Source organism: Pinus tabuliformis, chromosome 2_2, assembly GCF_031772625.1.
Source record: "Pinus tabuliformis cultivar Carrire ecotype Pingquan chromosome 2_2, CPIR1, whole genome shotgun sequence".
Taxonomy (NCBI): domain Eukaryota; kingdom Viridiplantae; phylum Streptophyta; class Pinopsida; order Pinales; family Pinaceae; genus Pinus; species Pinus tabuliformis.
The window spans coordinates 268963669-268979205 of record NC_142300.1 but is presented as its reverse complement, the minus strand read 5'-3'; the positions used below and the strand labels follow the sequence as shown (position 1 = coordinate 268979205).

The 15537-nt window shown below is 38.3% G+C and overlaps 1 protein-coding gene across 2 annotated transcripts in view; it reads left to right on the top strand.

The window, feature by feature from the left end:
• The window catches only part of LOC149192341 (uncharacterized), a 376901-nt gene that overhangs the window by 114568 nt on the left and 246796 nt on the right, over positions 1-15537 (top strand). The window lies entirely within an intron of this gene.

Here is a 15537-nt window from a genome sequence, read left to right as displayed (position 1 = left end):
GTTTAATTTTCTCAAAAATTTGACTTTGACTTAACCACCAAGGTCCAATGGCTCAAATTTTCTTAAAATATCGATTTTTCCCCTGGTGGGGGACCTCCAAAATTTGACTTTTTTTGACCCACAAAGTTTTTGATTATTTTCCACTTGGAGTGAAATTAATCTCTCTATAATCATTTTTTGACTCAAAATTAATTAATTTTTTAGCTTAGGATTTTTTATTTAATTTTGCCAGAAATTTAATTAATTTACTCTAGAAGGGATTAATAATTTTTTCCACCCTCAAATATTTTAGCCATGGTGACTGATTGTGAGGGACCATGCACTAAAATATTTTTTAAATCAAAATAATTATAAATTCAACCCTTAGAAGGGGAAATACACATTTAGACTAGACCCTCAATAATTTACTCAATTCTGTGACAAAATATGATCTAGTATGAAACAAAGTGTGATTGTAACAAAAGAATTTAGCCATGGTGTCTGACTGCGAGGGACCATGCACTAGAATTATTTTCAAACACACTTTTACAATAGACTCGATATAACACTAGGACTCACCTAAGACCTTGTCAATGAATTCCACCATAGCTTTGGGTTTTAGGCTGGAAGAAAAACTCTGCCGATTAGGCATGTTTCCAAACACACACAACTCAGGGAGGTTAAAAAATTTCCTCGGATGAAATCATTTGCCAAAATCAGAGGCTTACTTAGGTGTTGTTACATAATTAAATGGTCATACTAGCATCATTTACAATACAATAAAACTTGTAGAAATTGGGTTTACATTGATATAATCATGTTCGCTGATGACTTTGATATTTGAAAAATTCTCTTGACTTCCTTGTACATTACTTTCTTGGAATGTTGACCAAATTGTGGATAATAGTTCCAACCTCCAAGTTGGAATACCCTAGCCCATGGGGGGACGTTTGATGCGTATTTTACTTTGTTATGACATGCATTGTCACACTTGTTGAAAACACCCCTTGTTCAGATGTGTGGAGTGTGAAAATTCCTTGAACTACAACACCTGGAAATTATTCTCCTAACTTTAATAGTTAATTTGTCTTCTATTAATTTATTAATGGAAAATAATAAGTAATTCACACTATAATTCTTCACCAATAAAATACATTGTGGAAATAAAAGACTGGAACTGAGAAATAGATGCACAAACAAATAATTACACCGTTATTTTTGGATTGAAGTCCCTGGAAAAACCCCATAGGGAAAACCAATGTAGTAGATAAAGGTTTTATTATTATGTAACAAAAAATAGAGAATTACAACTGGATGCCCAACTGACAATCCTTTGTCAATTTATCTCAACTAGAAAAATAATAGCAAAGTACTTTTCCCTCACAACTACTCGATCTGGCCTCTCTGGAAAACTCACACTTGCTAACTAATTCGCGCTGTTGGACTAGAAATGCGCACTACTTCCTGGAGAAAATTCGTTTTGCCTCTAGAACACCTCCAAATTGGTGAAATGTGTAACTAGGTTCAGTCTTCATAATGTCTATTATAATCATGATTTTATATATTTGATATTAAAGAGAAAATAAATTTATTATTGCCATTGTTGATGCATAGGTTTCATGCTCAAGATAAATTTATTTATAGGTCAAGCACCCATTGAGTTCTTCTAGGTTTGTCATAGAATTATGAAGTCAAAAGAGTCATTGTCATACATGTAAGACCCCTTTGGGCATGTTGTATCTTGTAAAGAAAATTTTTTTAAAGTCAAAAGTGTCATAAAAACCCTCCAAGACCTTGTCAAACAAGTCGGCCTACAAGAAGGATCAAGTTGACCCCTAGGACAATAATTTGACCTCCTAAGAAGCGTATATATAAGGGAACCTCAACTTCAATTGGAAGTACAATTTGATCAAGCAAGAAGCAGTTCGATCTCGTCAAGGAAGACACTGGAAAAGGATGAAAATCAAGGAAAAGAAGAAGAAAAGCAAGATCGAAGTTTTGGACCTCTTTCTCTCTCTTGTTAGGGTTTCTAAAGTAGCTGCTAGACCAAAATTGCATATGCTTATGGGGAAGTCGAAGTTGTAGAAAAAACTGCTAGGGAAGTCAAAGTTGTGAAAGGAAGTTGTTAGGTTGAAGTTGCTGGAAGTTTTTGGGTCAAAGTTGCAGAAGAAACTGTTGTGGAAGTCGAAGTTGCAGAAGAAACTGTTGGGGAAGTCAAAGCTGCAAAAGGAAGTTGTTGGGTCGAAGTTGCTAGAAGTTGCTGGGTCGAAATTGTTGGAAGCTACTAGGTGAAAGTAGCTGGAAAAGTTCATCAAGAAGGAGAATTTTGAATTGGTCTTGGAGGGGTATTTGACAAGGGTCTTAGGTTTTGGAATTCGTCATCTGAACATTCTATAAGAAGAGAAAAATTCTTGTGGGTTTTCCTCTCAAGAGGAGAGGTTTTGGCCTTGGCTTGCAACCTACATTTCCTGTCCTCTTGTCTATTTGATCTTCATAGTTTGATAGTTGTTTGATCATAAGAACATTATAATAATAGAGTGAAAGAAGAAGCTAATGAAGTTAAGTAAAAATACATCACAAGCAGTTATCAAAGTAAGAGAAATCACCTAATCTAGCTGCCCATAGATTTCTCAAGGTAGATGAGTCGTCTTGCCTTCCTGTGCCTCTGGAAACAATTCGCTCAGCCTCGCGGGAATAGATCCAGGCACTAGCTCTAGAAATCGATCCTCCTTTCGACAACTGGCACTTCAAAATACAACCTCTCTGTTGGATAATTCAGCCTCCCTTTCTTGACTCTAGATTACTGGAAAACCTCCTGAGAATTTCTCTGGAAATTCTCATTGCTACAAACCCCACTACCTTCTCTCCTTTGGCTCAAATTGCACCTTGTTGAATATTGTAAATTTGGGATTTGAAACTGCCTTGCTCGCTTAATATGTCTTCTCCAATTCCTTTGACCTGCTTTTATCATCTCTGACCGGAGCTTCAACAACCAAGATTTAATCATGATCGATGGCTCAGATCATCCTAGACTTCGTCAAGTCACTTTTCTAGAAGTCTATAGAGAAAAATCAATTTTCCCAATTAATACCTATTAATAAATCAATTTTCCTAAGTTAGACTTAGGAACTTTTTAATTATTGATCAATTAATTTAATTGAGAGGTTTCTAAGTGTTTTCTCTCGAAACCTTTTCTGGGTTTTGGAGATCTCGTGTTACTTAGCCTCTCTGACACCTTAGAGACTAGAATACCTATTTGATGCTACCATATTGATAAAAAATTAACACTCCCTCTTAGCGAGGAAGGTTCTCTCCATTATACCCATTCTACTCATCTCTCCTGAGGAATAACCTATTGCTAGACTATCTCATGTTGTTGGTGTCTGACATCTGTTATACCTCCTTGCTTTACATCTCAACTATTCTATCTCCCTGTCACTGGAAATCACAGTGAAGAAGTCAAAATGGCAAACATTGTCCACCATGCTACTATGCATACTCTGATTCACTTGCTAGCATCTATCGCTGAATCAATCTCCGATCTCACATTGTTGGTACACTTGCGTTACTGCTACCACTGCAACTGTGTGTACTGATTTGCTCAGAACTTAAGATCAAGCTTTCATAGGCTTGCTAGACTGACTATGAGTATCAAATTCTCTCTGATCTACTATGCCCTTGCAACTGGCTCTACAATTGTCGCTTGAGTCCCTGACTGTAACTAGTTTTGGACCATCTACTGAGCACTTGATTACCCCCAACTGGCTCTGCAACTGCCTCTCAAGTATCTCACTGCAACTAACTCTGCACTATCCCCCAAGATTTGACTGCACCTTGCTGACACCTCAATCCTCTTGCTAAATTGATACTTCGGGCTCCCGTAACGAAGGTACTGATCCATGTGAAGAATATATGGCAACTGGATCTGATCTAGACTTCTTGCTGCTCTTCCATGGATCTTTTCCATTTTGGTAATCTGAAGCATCATGCTCCCCCTCCATTTGGAGGTATTGCTACTATCAATACGAATTCCTCTAATCCGGAGTTGAACTCATTGATCTCTGCTGAAGCTGTTGTCTGTTTCCCATTCTTTTCTTTCTTCCTCTTTGGACACTGAGTGACGTAGTGACCAAATTCACCACATTTGAAGCACTTGACCTTCAATAGGTCCTTCTTCTTCTTCTCTCCCTTTGAGTCTTGTCCCCCACTGGGACCCTTCATCATGTTTACCTTACTTGCAAGCCTAGGTTCTCTTTTTCTTTCCCCACCTTCGGTCCCTTGGTACTATTGCTTATAGTACCATCTACGAGGCTGAGCCTTAGCTCCTCTTGAGTGAAGTCACTCCATAGGCTCTGCCAATCGGGAAGTGTGTCTCACCCAGAAATAACTTGAACAAATGTACGCCACTCCTTGGAGAACCCATTGAGTGCTATGTGCACTAGCTCACTATTTGATGGTGTTAAATTGGCAACTAGGGCCAAACTCCATGTGGGTCGGCTTATTTATGGCAGCTGATATTTTTATTGGATCCCTCTCGTCGAGAGGTGTAGGATTGATCCAAAGATCATCCGATTCCGATAAGTATTTATGGAGATATGAATTTATTTTGTTTATGTAATTATTATCAAGCCGACCAGCTCTTATGTAGGCTCTAGAAGCCCAACTGACGTGTCTATTCATCACCCTCATTTTAGTATAAATATAAGAGGATTTGATGTCATTTAAAAACACTCTTTAGGTGATCTCCTCTCCACGTCTGGGTTTTTGGAGAAGGGGAAAACGCTAAGAGTATTTCCTATGATGCCCTAGTTCTAACGCACAACAATACACAGTAAATGTAATGAAATATACGCAGCCATGGTAGATGGAAGCCGCAGTAGAAGGGAGCCACAGTAAATGGAAGCTGTTGTGATACATTGCCCTAAGCCGCAGTCAACGTGAGAATCTGCCCCTGAAGAGCTGCAGTCATAACACGCAATTCACGGGCAATGACACAACGCAGCAACAGATACATATATACGCTGTCATGGCAATATCTGATATGATGTTCAAGGTGACACGCAGTTCATATGTAGTCATGGTAATATCTGATATGCCATTAATGGTGACACGCAGCTCATACGCAGTCATGGAAATATTTGATATGCCGTTTCATGTTAATATTTGATATGCTGTTTCATGTTAATATCTGATATGCTATTCATGGTGAAACCCTATCGCAGTAAGGGTAACAATGAAGCCGCAGTCAATGCACAAATCCGCAGTCAATATATGAAGCCATAGTTGTTCTCGTAGTCAATGAAGAAATAGAATCCACGTGAACCTTGGACACAGGTATATACGCACAACCATGATACAGCACACAGGTAATTACGTATAAAGTATTGGCACATAAAGGACCGATCTTTGAATGTATATCACATAGGTATAGAGCCGCAGGCATATATATTATAAAGGTTTAACATATGCACACAGGAGGACGCAGGAAGTATATACGCACAACCATGATACAATAAACAGGTAATTACGTATAAAGTATTGGCACAAAGGACCGATCTTTGAATGTATATCGCATAGGTATAGAGCTGCGGGCATATATGTTATAAAGGTTTAACATATGCACACAGGAGGACGCAGGAAGTATATACGCACAACCATGATACAGCACACAGGAGGACGCAGGAAGTATATACGCACAACCATGATACAGTCACACAGGTAATTACGTATATATGCACAGCATTCACGTATGATATAGTCACGCAGGAAGTATATACGCAGAGACAATACGCAGGCCATGAAACATGATACGTAGGTCATACACAGATGTTGGAAATGGCTATACTATATTCATGGGCAGAAAGAGTAATCTGGCCGCAATCAAGTTTGAATTAAGGCAGCAGCAAGGTCACGTTGGTTAACCATCTCGGATGTCTCCGAGATACCATCATAACCTAACCTAGGAGTTGTGGTGAGAACGATGTGGTAATACCTGTAGCTGCCCTATCACAATGAACAACAATGATAGAATGCCATATGTTAAGGCAGCTGCATGATGATGATGCACATTAGTATGGGCAGCATGAAGTTGAATGATGATCATGGACATGGGCAGCATGATAATCATGATTAGTGCAGCATGATGCAGTATGCAGTGGTGCAGCTTGAGAACCTGATGTAGGATGATGATAGGTGAAGGAGTCACCTTGGAGGATCAGTTGAAGCAGAATGTCTTCAACTGATCTCATCGTTATAGAAGATGATCTATGCTCAGAACTAGACAAGTCAAAGTGTTGACTTCTGTTGTAAATGTACTCTCTCTCTTTCTCTGCTGAACTTTGAAGATAAAAGAAGAATTGATCAAGGGTTTCCCCACACATTGTGGGGTTTGTCCCTGGCTCGCGCCATATCTTGTATCCTCTTGTCTTGGCTTGTCTTCTGCGATTTTATATTTATGTTCTATCTGCAGTTTATTGTAATGTTGATGTGATTGATAACTGTGAAAATTTAAATAAATTGCTCTAGCATAGAACATACCTAAACTTAACAGATGGTTTCTCTCCTACAACTGCAAGTTCGTCTCTGATTCTCTGAACCCCGGTGAGGTAGGATGTAACATCCTCGCCCTTCTGCATTCTCACTGACCTCAACTTCTCCTTGAGAATCATTTTCTGATTCTCAAATGGATATTCGTACAAATTCACAATGACATCCCACATGTCCTTTGGTGTATTCTTATCTGCAATATGCGAGACAATATGATCTCGAACTTCGTCTAAGACCATCCTCTTGGTTTTGGTCATATCCTTCTTGAAAGTTGCTAACTATTGTGCATTTGTAGGTTAAGCCACTACGTTTGTCACAAATTCCTTCAAGCCATGCTCATCCAATAGGAATTGCATCTTGGCTTCCCAAATGCCAAAATTAGAGACTTCGTCAAGTCTGTCCTGATTTTTGAGTCCTGCTGCGGCCATCTTTGCAAAATTCAAATAAACTAGAGAACTATACACTAGAAATATCCTTCTCCTTCTAGTAGCCTACCTTGGGCTTCCTCCTGCACTCACACTCCTTGCTGGAAATGTATAGATTTCTCCTGCAATTGCCTTTTGCCTCCTTCTTGACATTCACACTGCCTGCTATTCCTCCGCTGGGCTACTCGCTCTACCTTCTGAATGTCCTCTGGTATTGGCACACACACTTCTAACCCTGAAATTCGCACTGGCTAGACTGGCAAGTATGCTATGGCCTTTTGTTGCTGGAAATTACGACCTCCTTTTCTCCTCTGGAAAACTGGAAACCCTTTGAGAATTTTACTTCAAATTCCCTCTTGGTGTGCTTTTCTCTTCCTACCCAACGCTAATCTACAACTGCAAAAACTTTGCTGCAAAATCACTGCGCTAGATCTTCTCTATGAATCAACTGATCTACTCATCCGAAACCCTTACTGGTAATCGTAATGCCTGCTGCTACAGATTTGAGGAAAAATCCAACTTTTCCTTCACTTGAACTGGAAATCGATTTTCTGCCTCTTTAGAATTTGCGCCCCTGGCGTGGCCTACATAGTTGTGGAAACTAGTGCTTCATATCTCCCTTTGAAACTATACAAAATTTGGTTCCTTCGCATAAAGCCTATGATCTGATCTTCTTTGCTATGATACGATCTGAAAACTCCTTGAACTACAACAACTGGAAATTATTCTCCTAACTTTAACAATTTATTTGTCTTCTGTTAAATTATTAACAACAAATTGCGAATAATTCACACTACAATTCTTCACCAATACAATACGTCGTAGATGCACACACACAAAATAATGACACTGTTATTTTTGGACAAAAGTGCCTAGAAAAACCCCGAAAGGAAAACCAGTGCAACAGATAACGGTTTTATAATTATGCAACAAAAAATAGAGAATTACAACTGGATGGCCAACTGGCAATGCTCCGACAATTTATCTCAACTGAAAGAATACTGGGAAAATTATTTTCCCTCACAACTACTTGATCTGGCCTCTCTTGCAAACTCACACTTCCCAGCTAATTCGCACTACTGGACTAGAAATGTGTGCTGCTCGCTGGAGACAATTCTTTTTGTCTCTGGAACACCTCTAGATGGGTCGTCCTGCCTTCCTTTGCCTCTGGACGTGGAAACAATTCGCTTAGCCTCCTGGGAATAGATCTGGGCACTAGTTGTAGAATTGATCCTCCTTCCGACAACTCGCATTGTAAATTGGGCAACTTGCACTACAGAATGCGCCCTCCCTTTCCTGACTTTGGATCACTGGAAAACCTCCTAAGAATTTCGCTGGAAATTCTTATTGCTGCAAACCCTTGCTACTATCTCTCCCTTGGCTCGAACTGCACCTTGTTGAATACTGCAAATTGAGGAATTTGAACTGCCTTGCTCACTCGATGTGTCTTCTCCAATCCGTTTTTTCGCTCTTATAATCTCTCGTTGGAGCTTCAATGGCCAAGATTTAATCATGATTGATGGCTCTGTTCATCTTAGACTTTATCATGTCACTTTTCTGGAAGTCTCTAGAGAAAAATCGATTTTTTAAACTAATACCTATTAATCAATCAATTTTCCTAAGTTAGACTTGGGAACATTTTAATTATTGATCAATTAATTTAATTGAGAGGTGTCCAAGTGTTTTCTCTCTAAACCTTTTCTGGGTTTTGGAGATCTCATGTGCCTTAGCCTCTCTAACACCTTACAGACTAGAACACCTGTTGGATGCTACTATATCTGTCAAAAACTAACATGGAGATATTCTAGCCACTTTGATGGCTAGTTTGATCCATATTTGACCTAATTGAGAACATGTTTCTAGAGTGCTTGGGCTTATTTAGCCCATTTTCACACTTGGAGGTTGTTATTATGATGCAAACCCTTGATTAGTTAGAGTATTCACCCTTTTGGCACATATGTTGAAGCACATTGCATATTATATTTATATTTTTCTTGAATAGTGGGTCTGCTCCCTCTCTCCATGGAATTAGTTGGTCTCATCCACATAGATCTATGATATGGTTAGTGGTTTGACCCCTCGCACGTGGGACATAACCATTGGCACACATTTATAGGAGTTGTTACACCTTGTATATGGCATTGATGACTATTTGTTGCTTATTTCGAGGAATGCACCACCTTGAGGAGCCACACATGCTAGTTGGAGGTGGTTGACTCACATGCTTTGAGGAGTTAGTTGATGGAGTTGCTTTTCATGGAGGAAATGCACGAGATTGTTGGAGCATTTAACCCTGACCAAAGGAAGGCAGAGGAAGAATTCCTCACTTGACCAGTGGTCACCAACCTATTTCGAGGTGGCATCCCCCTTCTTTGAGTTCATCTTGCTTGAGATTTGTACATGGCATGGCCACTCTTGTTTTATTCATTGTTTAACTCGACTATTCTTATTAGTTGGTGGATATTAGTTTTTATGTATTCCTAGAATAGATCTAAAGTTTCAACCATAGATGTTGTTATTATATTGATGAGAAGGTTAGAGCCTAAATTATGTATAATAGAGGCTCCTCCCACTTGTAACGGTTGTTGAAAGTGCTAATAGATTTGGAGATGAATATCTAGACTTTGCTTTAGTGATCGATGTTTCGAATCTAAATAAAGATTCATCATTAGGATCAGTTGTGGAGTGAAGAATTGCAAAGGTGAGCCTATATCTATAGGTCGAGAGGAAAGGGAACACTAAAAATATGTTGGCTAAGGAAGAAAGGAAAAGAAAAAGCCCTAAGGGAGAAACCCTAGGGAATTAAGGATATGTTAATGCAAAGATAGAATACTAAAGAATGTGAAAGAAATCAATAAGATACTAAATAAAGTAAAAGTAATAATTATATTATATTAAATATTATAATTACAAATAATTATTACTTCTACATATAGTTTATTTATCTTATCTATGTAATATTAATTCTATATTAATATTTATCTTATCAAAGTAATATTAATAGCTATACTTTTCTTTGAGGGATTTATAGGCTATTTGATGCATTCTTTTTTGATGTGAGTTACCTTCCTTGGAAATTTAATTGCTTGAATATATTAATCATTGTATGATTGATAAAAGATTGTTCATGTGGCCAAGGGGAAGGGTTTATCAACCATGAAGGAGGAAAACTAGGTGTGAAGTTCCTTTCTCTCTAGTTTTTGAATTTGGTTTTGTAAATGCTTTGATCGTACTTATTATCTTTAAATAATTGCTTCATTCAGTGGTTTTGTTGAGCATTTATCATCCTTGAACCTAGCTTTTGAAGGTGGATCTGCTAAAGGTCCCAACCTTCATAATTTTCTCTAGCGGATTTCAGCGACTTAGGTACTGTTAAAATTTTCATCCAAACGATAATTCACAGTTTCCATCGTTTTAGTGATCGATATTTCGAATCTAAATAAAGATTCATCATTAGGATCAGTTGTGGAGTGAAGAGTTGCAAAGGTGAGCCTATATCTATAGGTCAAGAGGAAAGGGAACACTAAAAATATGTTGGCTAAGGAAGAAAGGAAGAGAAAAAACACTAAGGGAGAAACCCTAGGGAATTAAGGATATATCAATACAAAGATAGAATACTAAAGTTAATGTGAAAGAAATCAATAAGATACTAAATAAAGTAAAAGTAATGATTATATTATATTAAATATTATAATTACAAATAATTATTACTTTTACATATAATTTATTTATCTTATCAAAGTAATATTAATACTATATAAATACGTTTATGTCAAAATGATGTTCACCTATATTTTACAAAAAGAGGAAAAGAAATAGCATATGTAACCTAAATAATACACAAGAACTAATGTAGAGAAGTATGGTATTTAAAGACAAAAAATTCAAAATAAGAACCAGCCCAAAAACAAGGGTAAACCAAGCAAAAGGAACAAGGAGATCCAAACATAGTCCAAAGTGAGAAAATAAATATTCAGAAAGTGGGAGAGGTGTTAAAATGCGGTTGCTCAATAGGTCCTTCTTGATTGTTTGATGTTTATCATGGGGGGGGACATTAAGTTGTCTCTCTAGATGTACTTTTTGATATAAAGTGAGTTTGTATTCTTAAAGTGACTTTTGTACTTGATAAACTTCAAGCGATAAGCTTAAAGTGCATTTAAGTGGGTGACTTGAAGTGCATTTAATGAATATTCACGTATATTTAATATGAGAGGTTAAATGTGAGCCCTAAATCTATAGAAATCATAGCTATTGAAAATGTTAGAGAGGTTAGGGTTAAGTCAATGTGAAATAAAGTACAAAAAGACATTTAGAGAGGAGAGACATTAATTAATATGTGAGATACACATAAGAGAGAAAATTGTGAAGGCAGTGAAGAAGAGAGTGTGAAATCTCAGCAGGTACAAGACACAAGTCCCAAGAGATCGAGGGTTTTAGTGAGGTTGTACAACATAATTTTGTACAACAAGGGCACAAAAATTGAGGCAGGTTTTTTAGAAAGATTTTGCTGTATATGACTGTAGAATTCTGTACTACTGGGCAGACATGATCAACACTGATATCGAGGTAGTTTGTGACAGCATTTATTGCTGTACCTGACTGTACAGGTACGGATTTCTGAGCAGCACGTTGCCAGAAATCGAGGTGCCCTTTACAACAACGGCATGAAAATTGAGGCACTTTTTTGAGAAAGATTTTGCTGTATATGACTACGGTTCTCTACTACAGGGCAGACTTGATCAGAACTGATATCGAGAGAGTTTGTGACAGCATTTATTGCTGTACTTGACCATACAGGCACAGATTTCTGAGTAGCACATGGGCAGAAATCAAGGAGTCTTTATTAGCACTGTTTTCAAGGCAGAAGGGTGGCTGATTGTGAGATAAGTCTGTTTATTAATTGCTGGTTATTTCCGCTGATTGTATCATTCTTCTGAGAAAGTGCTAAAGAATAAAAATATTTTCTCTGGGTTTTCTCCTGTTGGGGTTTTGCCCTGGGCTTGGCCCTAAATCACTGTGTATTTTTAATGGTTGTCTCCTGTTAGTATTCTTCCCAGTGTTGCGGGGGAGCCCCCCCCTCCTCTCGATCTCGCTCCCAATCTGCGCTCCGGGCGGGAGCAACTCGGGAGCGGTTCGGGAGCGTGCCCCCGAAATCGCTCTCTAAAAGAGAGTGATTTCGTGAGTGCACTGCCTTAAAAAAATTTATGCTCCCTGGTTTTTTTTCAATTTGATATAGTGAGCGTCGCTCCAGGAGCAATTTTTATAGCCCGGGAGCAGTCGGGGAGCGATCACTCCCGACCGCTCCCGGGTTATAAAAATTGCTCTTGGAGTGACGCCCGGAGAAACGCGCGGAAAAAAAAGAAGATTTTTCTGGAAATAAAGTGAGGGAGGGAGGGAGGGAGGGTTAAATAGACCCTCCCTCATTCATTTCATCATTGTAATGAGAGTGAGAGTGAGAGTGAGAGAGAGTGAGAGAGAGGGTGAGAGTGAGAGTGAGGGAAAAGGCCATGGGATGGAGATAAACAAATAGGAATCAAAACTTGTTCAGGTGTGTCAGCAGCAGATAGAGCCAAATACATAAGGGAAGAGGAGGAAGCCCAATACAAATCTAAAAAATCAAAGGGTTTCTTTGAACCAAGCTCACAATCACATGCACAAAGAACTCCTTCAGCATCCTCCCAAGGCAGTGGATATGGAGGCACAGGGTCACCAGGTTTAAGGCGTAGAAGCATATAAGATTTCCTTGATGAAGGGTGTAGGAATGATGTGGATTCAAAAGTTTACAGGTTTCTCTATGCATGTGGGATACCATTCAATGTTCTTCGCTCACTTTATTGGCACAAATGGTTTCTGCCATAAATGATGCCCCTAAAGGATACAAGAACCCTGGGTATGACAAGGCAAGAACCGCTGGACTTGATCATGAAAAAGCAAAAATATCACATTCTTTGAATAGAATGACAAGTTCTTGGACTGACCATGGGGTGTCCATTGTATCTGATGGATGGACAAATGTAAAAGGCAAGCCATTGATAAATGTTCTTGCTGTGTCTGTTAGTGGTGACATCTTTCTTTCAACATATGATTACTTAGACAAGTTCAAGACCGACATCAACATTGCAGAACCATTACTTGAAACAATTGAGCGTATTGGGCTATACAATGTCATCCAAGTCATCACTGATAATGCTCCTAATTGTAAGGCAGTGGGGGCAATTATTGAGGATAAATACCCCAACATATTTTGGTCTGGGTGTTTAGTTCACACAATGAACCTTTTGATGCATGATATTGTTAAGAACAAAAACGAACAATACAAATGGATTGGTGATTTGTACAAGAGAGGCAAACAAATAATAAAATTTATTACAAATCATAGCAATACCCATGGCCTTTTCCACAATCATTCAAGATTGGAGTTGTTGAAGATTGCGAGGACTAGATTTGGTAGCTATTACCTCACCTTCAGGGGCCTTTTGACGGTAAGAGAGTCATTGGTATCAAGTGCACACTGGCAGGTAATAAAGGAAAGGGCTACAAATGCAACTGACAGGCAAGGTTTTGAATAGGTGGAGGAGGCCGTTCTTGATGGTATGTTTTGGGCACGTGTGAGGCAAGTATTGGATTTCACCAAACCCATTTATCACATGATTCGGTTTGTAGATACAGATAAACCAGTGATTGACAAGGTGTATGAGCAGATGGATACCATGTTGGGGCAAATAAAAGATATTGTTCATAACAATGATCCCAACTTGTATAAACTAATTCACGATTGTGTGTGTATACAGTGGGATAAACTTAATGTTCCACTACATGCTTGGCGTATATCCTTATGCCAAAATACTACTCTACATCTTGGTTGGGCCAACCTGCTCTAGGGGGTGGGGTTAGGGTCAAACCCCATATAGATGAAGAGGTATCTACATGATATTTGCAAGCATTAGAAAAGTTGATACCTGACAGGGAGGAATGTGCTAGTGTGCGTCTTGAAATAGGCAGATACTTCAGTGGCACTGGTTTGTTTGGTACCTTTCATGCAATGGAAGATAGAGACAGATTTGGTGCTCTCACATTGTGGGAATCATATGGCAGCCATGGACTTTCGCTAAAATTGGAAAAAAAAGTTCTCTCACAAGTTGTAAATACTTCTTTTGCAAGGAGGTGTTGGAGCACCTACAGCTTCATACATAATGTGAAAAGAAACAGAGTCAATGAAAACCAGGCAGAAAGCTTGGTTTATGTGCACTAAAACTTGAGGTTGTTGAGTCATTACTGTGATCGGGCTTATGAAGATCCAACATATAAAATTTGGGACAACCACCCCGAGGATGATAATTTGGAGGATGTCACTATACATCTTGAAGAACTGGAAGCAGAACTTATGAGAGAGGAAGATGAAGTAACAACCGTGCCACCTCCACCATCCAGTAGCAGTGCTCGAGTTCTGAGTCTTGTTCCTTTGCTGTCGCCGCCTCCATCTACACCCTCACGTGGAGGGCATGTGCCTTCTGGTTCTGGTCGTCGGTCCGTGCGAGAGGAGACTCCTAGAAGACCACCATGACCTGCTCATACATCAAACACTTCTTGTGGCAAGGGCCACATGAAGTAGTAGATAATAGATTTACAATTTACTTGTCTTTTCTAGTTTCTATTAGTTTTCATAATTGTTGCGTCTTGACTCTTTCATATCATAATGATATTTTTTGTAAACAATATATGACCGTGACAATTTAAGTTTGAAGTTTGAAGTTGGCAATTATAAGTCATTGGTAATGATTCTGAATTATGAATATGATGCTTCGTGAAAGTTGTTTCATTTCATTTCATAATTCATTTTATAACATTTCATTTCATGTTAGATATTATTTCTTGTAATGGTTAAAGTTTAAACTTAGCTTACAAGTACAACTTTGGTGATCAATGACGATAAATGTTATATATTGAATTTTCAATTTTGAAAGCTTGAAGTTGAAACTTTAAGATTGATGAATGATCATTCGCGAGACTCAATATGTTGTATGTTACTAACTTGTGGACGTGGTTGATGAAGATTATAACTTCTAGATGATTGATGTTATATGGTTCAATGATCAGTCTATGTTTTTTTATGTTTTTTATATCTAATTCATCATTCTACATGTTTTTGTTGACATATATGTATCAAAATATAAAAAATATATATATTATATAAAAATCGCTCTGGGATTCGCTCCCAAACCGGGAGCTTTTGAAAATGTCGCTCCCGCACCCGTTTTCGCTCCCGCTTCCTGCTTTTGCTCCCGCTCCCAAGTAACACTGATTCTTCCTCTGCTAAGTACTTAATGACATATTTCTGCTTCTAAAAATACTGTTGAAGTATTGGGCTAAATATTTTGACTATTGGGATTTTTATTGAAGTCAGAAATGTAAGGTCACTAAGTGCTTAACAAAAATACTAAGTGAGATTGTTAGTATTTTGTCCTGTATTTCAACAACAAGAACCAAAAACAAGCAGACCGGGGGGGAGGTGGAATGAAAATATATATATATATATATATATATATATATATATATCAGGAAAAGTCAAGTAGAATGCTACAAGGAA